Here is an 8,272-nt window from a genome sequence, read left to right as displayed (position 1 = left end):
TGTTGCTGTTGTTTGAGACAGTGTCACTCTTGTCACCCAAGCTGGAGTGCAATGGCGCGATCTTGGCTCATTACAATCTCTGCCTCCCGGGCTCAAGCGATTCTCCTGCCTCAGCCTCTTGGGTAGCTAGGATTACAGGCATACACCACCATGCCCAGCTAATTTTGTATTTTTTAGTAGAGACAGGGTTTCACCATGTTGGCCAGGCTGGTCTTGAACTCCTGACCTCAGGTGACCCCCCTGTGTCAGCCTCCCAAAGTGCTAGGATTACAGGTGTGAGCCACTGCACCCGGCCACAATGCATTGTTTAAAATGGAAGTTTAGAGATATTTTTTCTCCTCTGCTCTTCCCCAAAAGCTTTGAGGTACACAAACTGTATCAAAATACGGTTGCTTTCTAGATGTCATGTTTTAAATAGTACTATACACATGCGTTCCAAGTTTTCAGAAGCCCATTCAATGTTTTAAATAAAAGCAATTTAAGGAATGGGTAGAGAGTGTAGTACTAAATACAGCAACATAATTATTTTCATGTAAATCGTCTCCTCTACATAGTGTTAGAACAATAAGAACAAAAACATGTTTATACTGACAAAGTTTGAATAAGTAGAAGAGGTGGATTTGGTTCAGAATGTCCATAACTTCTCCATCCATGGACAAAGAGTAGGGAGCCCCTTTAATTTCCTTTGCATTTGGTAAGTTTTCCATGGTGCATTCAGATCACGTGTGCCTGCATGATCAGATAAGAGAAGGCTAGAATTACCAATGATGAAAGGAGGCAGCACAAGGGCAAGATGCAAAACAGCTCTTCCTTTTCTCACCTCATCTGGATGGATCTGAATTTCAACCATCTCACTTCTTTTTTGTTCTCATAGTGATGGTGGGTCTGTTTTCCAAAACTGGGTTAGAGACATGGCAAATTGAGTTCTACAGATTATTTTTCTGAAGTGCCATTCAAAGAAGAAATGTGATGTCATTACGCTGACTGGATATTTCGTTCTGCCTATTTGTATATACTTCTCAGATAATAAATTGAGGGCAGTTTAAATTAGCCATCATTGGCCAGATGCCGTGGCTCACTCCTGTAATCCCAGCACCTTGGGAGGCTGAGGTGGGTGGATCATTTGAGGCCAGGAGTTCAAGTCCAGCCTGACTAACATGGTGAAACCCCATGTCTACTAAAAATACAAAAAATTAACTGGGCATGGTGACACGCGCCTGTAATCCCAGCTACTCAGGAGAGTGAGGCAGAAGAATCACTGGAACCCAAGAGGTGGAGGTTGCAGTGAGCTGAGATCGTGCCACTGCACTCCAGCCTGGGCAACAGAGCACGACTCTGTCTCAAAAAGAAAATAATAAAAATAAAAACTAACCATCATTCAGCAAGCATATGGAAATGATAAACACAGAGGTCTTGTCCTTGAAATAATTTTTTGGAATAGAAAGTTGGAAAGCTGTGATTTTAAACATAGTTTAATAATCAGAATAATGGGGTATTAAGGTTCAGGAGTAGAAGTGACTTCCAATACTCTGTTGCCTTTTAGGTAAATGTAGGGATTGACCCAGAGCCCTCAGTAGACTGCAATTTAATATTCTCTAGCATAAGTCAACATTTGGTAGTCAACACTGAGCACTGCACCTGGGAAGCTGAACGGGAGACTTGTCAGGAGATCACTGGTCTCTGGCACGCAAACTAGGCCATTGGTTAGGATATTGTTTTCCTTTACTGCAAGCTTCCAAAAGTCTCTAGAAAAGAAAAACTATGCCATTTTATGGAAAATGTGGGAAACAAGTGCAGGGTCAACATTTCATTTCATTAATATAGATAATACAGAGACCAAGTACACTCTTGTTTTTGATTCAAGTTCATAATTTATTTAGATTTCCTTAGTTTTTAACTATGTTCCGGTATCCCATTGATGTGGGATATTTTCTTGACCCCTTTGTGGGACTTATGGCAGGGGTGCCCCATTCCTCAGTCCACCATGCTCCAACCCCACCAGAGGGAGCACATAGGTAATCAAGGGCAGGAACCAGCTGGCTGCTTTGGTAACAGCAGACGCAAACTCTGTGCAGGCCCTGCGGTGGCATCCAGGTGGGGGTGCCTGTGACCCTAAGGCCCCAGAGGTGTAATACAATGCTTTGTTAGCTCTGCTGTCCACAAACAGCAGAGTGTTACAGCTCAGTAAGGCTTTTTCCTCATTGCGTGGGGTGGCTGTCCTCCACCAGCAAGGGCAAAGGGCCAGTGTGACAGCCTTTTCGGGTATCCACATTTGGTGGGTTCTGAATTCTTGTCTAGTGACCAAGAAGAATGAGGTCATGTGGATGAATTGAAGGATGGTGAATGCAGAAACCTTTATTGAGTGATGAAAGCTGCTCTCAGTGGAGAGGGGAGCTGGAAAGCGGATGGGAAGTGCAGGCTGCTCTCTCCTGAAGTCAAGTTGTCTGTCTGCTTCTCTCCTTCAAAGTCAAGTTGCCTCTCTCCAACATCCAGCCATTGTCCCTAAGGTCAAGTTGCCTCTCCTCGATGTCCAGCCGCTTCTCATCTCTACCGGCTGAGTTGCGGATCTTTGTAGGCACAGGACGTGGGGCAGGGCGTGGGGTGGCTCATGCCTGTAATCCCAGGACTTTGGGAAGCTGAGGTAGGCTGACCACCTGAGGCCAAGAGTTCAAATCCAGCCTGGCCAACATGGTGAAACCCTGTCTCTACTAAAAATACAAAAAATCTGCCAGGTGTGGTGACGTGCACCTGTAGTCCCAGCTACTCAGGAGGCTGAGGCAGGAGAACTTCTTGAATCCGGGAGGTAGAGGTTTCAGTGAACCGAAATTGTGACACTGCACTCGGGCCTCGGCGACAGAACAAGACTCCATCTCAAAAAAAAAAGAAAGAAAGAAAGAAAGAAAGAAAGAAAGAAAGAAAGAAAGAAAGAAAGAAAGAAAGAAAGAAAGAAAGAAAGAAAGAAAGAAAGAAAAAAGACATGATTCAGAAAGAACCAATCAGGAGAGAGGGGACTGTGGCTTTCAGGCTTTTCAGCTTGAAGGTGGGGCGAACCTGCCCCTGTTTGCCTAGAGTTTCTCTGCCTCCTGCCTCTATCACCATAAAATACTCTTATACAATGAAAAGAATACAAGAATACAGAAAGAAGAAAAACTATTTTGTGTTGACTTACCTAGGAAATGTTAAAGGGATCTTGGAAGTATGCAGCACTCAATTGACTGACCTGACTGGGAAAGGTGTAGTATAGCCTTTCATCTATTGCCTGCTGCCCTTTTGGGTGAGGTTCTTCCCTGGGGTGAAGAAGAGACCTAGAGTGAGCAACAACAGCCCAAACATGAAGTCATTTTGCTCCAGGTCACCCAGAAACACAGTAACTCTGAGTTGACCACGAGCATACTCTGGCTTCTCTAGGCCAGCCCATGGTGGTTAAGCTTTGTTTGGTAGTGAAATCTCTCAGGCTGTATGACATCCTGGGCCTTGTCCCACACAGACAGCAAAAGCAACTGTGAAATAGTGACAGTCTCATTAAGAGAATGGTGTTTTTGCGGTGGAACATCAGTCACCACTAAATAATTTTTATAAAGGAAATGTAGCTCCTACAACGGGGAAATTCTTTCAGGACCAGTTCAAAGGTGAGAGTAGATTAGCAATCATCTAAAAATGAGAATGCAATTATGAAAGAATCTCTCCCACCCCCCATCCCACCCTCCCCCCCACGTTCTAAATGTTTTCTTCCCCCCCCCCCAAAAAAACATCAAAACAGTGGTCTCCAACTTTTTTGGGAACAGGGACCAGTTTTTCAAAAGACAGATTTTCCACAGTAAGGTGAGGGTGAGGGGGTGGGTTGGGGTTATCAGGCATTAGATACTCATGAGGAGCATGCAACCTAGATCCTTCGCATTCACAGTTCACAATAGGATTCGCACTCCTTTGAGAATCTAATGCCCTGGCTGATCTGCCAGGAGGCTGAACTCAGGTGGTAATGCTCCCTTCCCCTCACGTCCTGCTGTGAGGCCCAGTAGCAGTCTGTGACCTGGAGGTTGGGGATCCCTGCATTAGAACATAGTCTAAACTAAGACAAACACACGAATAAAAGCAACATCATACCACCACCTGCAAAGTCATTTTTCAGCTGCAAATCCACATCCCATTGAGCCCAAAATGCAGGGGGTAGGGGGTGCGAGGAGATGAAATGTATAAGAGCAGGAAGGGCAGACAATACCTAAACTTCTGATAGGAGTGATGGTGCTTTCATTGAGATAGGAAGTCTGGACAAAGACTAGGTCTGGATAAGAAAGACTATAATGAGGAAGAATCAGGACTGAAAGAGAGAGAGAGAGAAACACCCTGAAAATAGAGAAATGGAAACAAATGATAAAACCAAAACTGAGAGAAAGCAATAAGGAACTGATGGGTGCATACAGGTTGAATAGTTAATCCTAAAGCAAAAAGAATACTGATTCCTGTGCATTAGGAAACTCCTTACTCTAAGCTAGAAAACTCCTTCCTTTAAACTAAGGGACTAACATTTGTTGGTGACTTTGCATGTAGCTAGCACTGTGCTTCAGCACTTTCTCGTACAGTTGACCCTTGAACAGAATGAGTTTGAACTTTGCAAGTCCACTTATACGTGGATATCTTTTCAGCTTCTACCACCCCTGAGACAGTAAGACCAACCCCTCCTCTTCATTCTCCTCCTCAGCCTACTCAGTGTGAAGATGGCAAGGATAAAGAGCTCTATGATGATTCATTTCCACTTAATGAATAGTAAATATATTTTATCTTCCTTATGATTTTCTTAATGTTTGCTTTTCTCTAACTTACATCATTTGAAGAATATGGTATATAATACATATAACATACAAAATGTGTTAATCACCTGTTTATGTTATAAGTAAGGATTCCAGTCAATAGCTGACTATTAGTAAATTTGGTGAGGAATCAAAAGTCATATGAGGATTTTTATCTGGGCAGGGATTGACACCCCATCCCCCAAGTTGCTCCAGTGTCAACTGTACGTTAGGAAACTGTTTTAAAAAAAGAGCAGGTTATCATATGATAGTCTTTATTTTCTATGTGTCTACAGAACAAGAACACTGACTGATATTTTGAAAGTAGAGAGTGAGATTAAGAAGATGGTTACACTTGGGATCATGCTTTGGGAAAGGTGAAAGCAAAAATGACTAGAGATAAATAAAAAGAATGCCAAGTGGTATTCAGTGTTCAAAGCTGGATATGCACGGTTCAATGTCTTAATTTTTTCAGACTAACTAAATATCATGTTGACATAATTCAGGGTCTATGGCAATTAGAATGGAAGAAAATTGCTTTCTGTGTTCTTAAAATAATTTTATCCTTAAAAAGCTAAACTCACAAGAAAAAAACAACCCCATCAACAAGTGGGCAAAGGATATGAACAGACACTTCTCAAAAGAAGACATTCATACAGCCAACAGACACATGAAAAAATGCTCATCATCACTCGCCATCAGAGAAATGCAAATCAAAACCACAATGAGATGTCATCTCACACCAGTTAGAATGGCAATCATTAAAAAATCAGGAAACAACAGGTGCTGGAGAGGATGTGGAGAAATAGGAACACTTTTACACTGTTGGTGGGACTGTAAACTAGTTCAACCACTGTGGAAAACAGTGTGGCGATTCCTCAAGGATATAGAACTAGAAATACCATTTGACCCAGCCATCCCATTACTGGGGATATACCCAAAGGATTATAAATCATGCTACTATAAAGACACATGCACACGTATGTTTATTGCGGCACTATTCACAATAGCAAAGACTTGGAACCAACCCAAATGTCCATCAGTGACAGACTGGATTAAGAAAATGTGGCACATATACACCATGGAATACTATGCAGCCATAAAAAAAGATGAGTTCGTGTCCTTTGTAGGGACATGGATGCAGCTGGAAACCATCATTCTCAGCAAACTATCGCAAGAACAGAAAACCAAACACCGCATGTTCTCACTCATAGGTGGGAATTGAACAATGAGATCACTAGGACACAGGAACAATGAGATCAATCACACACCAGGTCCTATTGTGGCGGCGGGGGAGGGATAGCATTAGGAGATATACCTAACGTAAATGATGAGTTAATAGGTGCAGCACACCAACATGGCACATGTATACATATGTAACAAACCTGCACATTGTGTACATGTACCCTAGAACTTAAAGTATAATAATAATTAAAAAAAAGAAAAAAAAAAAAAAAACTAAACTCAAGGCCAGGTGCAGTGGCTCATGCCTGTAATCTCAACACTTTGGGAGACCAAGGCGAGCAGATCACGAGGTCAAGAGATCAAGACCATCCTGGCCAACACAGTGAAACCCCATCTCTACTAAAAATACAAAAATTTTGCCATGGCCCACTCCCGTAATCCCAGCACTTTGGGAGACTGAGGTGGGTGGATCACGAGGTCAAGAGATGGAGCCCATCCTGGCCAACATGGTGAAACCCCGTCTCTACTAAAAATACAAAAAATTAGCCGATGCAGGTGCCTGTAGTCCCAGCTACTTGGGAGGCAGAGGCAGGAGAATCACTTGAACCTAGAAGGCAGAGGTTGCAGTGAGCCGAGATTGTCCCACTGCATGCCAGTCTGGCAACAGAGACTCCATCTCAAAAAAAAAAAAAAAAAATTAGCTAGGTGTGGTGGTGAGTGCCTGTAGTCCCAGCTATTCAGGAGGCTGAGGCAGGAGAATTGCTTGAACCTGGGAGGCGGAGGTTGCAGCGAGCTGAGCTTGCACCACTCTACTCCAGCCTGGCGACACAGTGAGACTCTGTCAAAAACAAAACAAAACAAAAAAAACAAAGCTAAATTCAAAGAACTGAAAAAACAAAACAGAAGTAGCTGGCAAACTTCTGAGTCATTGCTTGAAAGTATGGCGGATTCTGAAATAGGCACCCTTCTCAGGTCAATAGGTTAAAGACTAGTCTGTGTTAGATTGGTTCAAATACCCTGCAGTATTGCCAAGGGTTTGATTCTACAAATTAGCAATACTAGGAGATACAATTATTACACAACTCCGTGACCTCCGATAACTAAAGCATTTTGTGAATCTCTGACAGGTAAGGTGCAAGTGAATAAAAGCAGCGTAGTCAGATTTCCTGAAAATGTTACACATTCCTGCAAAATTAGTTACAATAAGCACTCTCGTAATATCCAATTGGGCAAATAGGCTTATTCAACTTAACAAACATTTACTAGGCACACCTGAGTGGGAAGCACAATGCTAGACAAAGCATTACCCCTACAGGGGGTAACCTTCATGGAGGACTTACTATGCACCAAGTACCGTTCTAAGCTCTCCACATGTGTCCATCTCAATAAGTGCTTACAACAACCTTATGAATTAGGTCTAATCCCAAGTGTACAGAAATGGAAACTGAGGTGTGCTGGTCACTCTCTGCCTTTCTGAGGCTCAGGGCAGTGAAAGGCACACTTGGAGGAAGAGCAATCTTGTTTATCTTGTCTCTCCTTGTTTATCCCACACTCACTGTAAAAGCGTTAGTGAGGAAAGGGAGCTCAGAAGTTGCCAGAAGAAAAAAAGTGAACTCTTACATAAAGTCTAGATGTTGAGAAAATGGACCAATTCTTATTATTGTATCATATTAAATCATATCATCTCATATCAGATTATCTCTTTTTTGTTGTTGTTTTCTTTTTTACTTCTTTTTGAGACAATATCTTGCTCTGTCACTTAGGCTGGAGTACGGTGATGTGAACAAGGCTCATTGCAGCCTCAATCTCCCAAGCTCAAGAAATCCTCCTGCCTCAGTCTTCTGAGTAGCTGAGGCCACAGGTGTGTACCACCACAGCTGGCTATTTTTTTGTTTTTTATTTTCTGTAGAGATGAGGTCTCGCCATGTTGCACAAGCTTGTCTTGAACTCCTGGGCTCAAGCAGTCCTCCTGCCTTGGGCTCCTAAAGTGCTGGGATGAGAGGCATGAGTTACTGCACCTGGCCAAGATTATCTTGTCATAAAGATATATTTAGAAGTGTCACAAGCAGCCTTGGAAAAAAATTGTCTTGTTAACTATATTGGTTAACGGTAACTGCTACACATAATGTAATCTTTGTTTTAACCTTAAATGTTTGACGGTAGTGTGACTGCTTCTGATGAGGACATGGGAATGAATGTGTAAAAAGCATGATTGGCCGGGCGTGGTGGCTCACGCCTGTGATCTCAGCACTTTGGGAGGCTGAGACAGGCAGATCATGAGGTCAGGAGATCAAGACCAT

The sequence above is a fragment of the Macaca fascicularis genome, chromosome 6, assembly GCF_037993035.2.
Source record: "Macaca fascicularis isolate 582-1 chromosome 6, T2T-MFA8v1.1".
Lineage (NCBI taxonomy): Eukaryota > Metazoa > Chordata > Mammalia > Primates > Cercopithecidae > Macaca > Macaca fascicularis.
The sequence above is the reverse complement of the archived record's forward strand: the minus strand, read 5'-3'. Positions refer to the sequence as shown.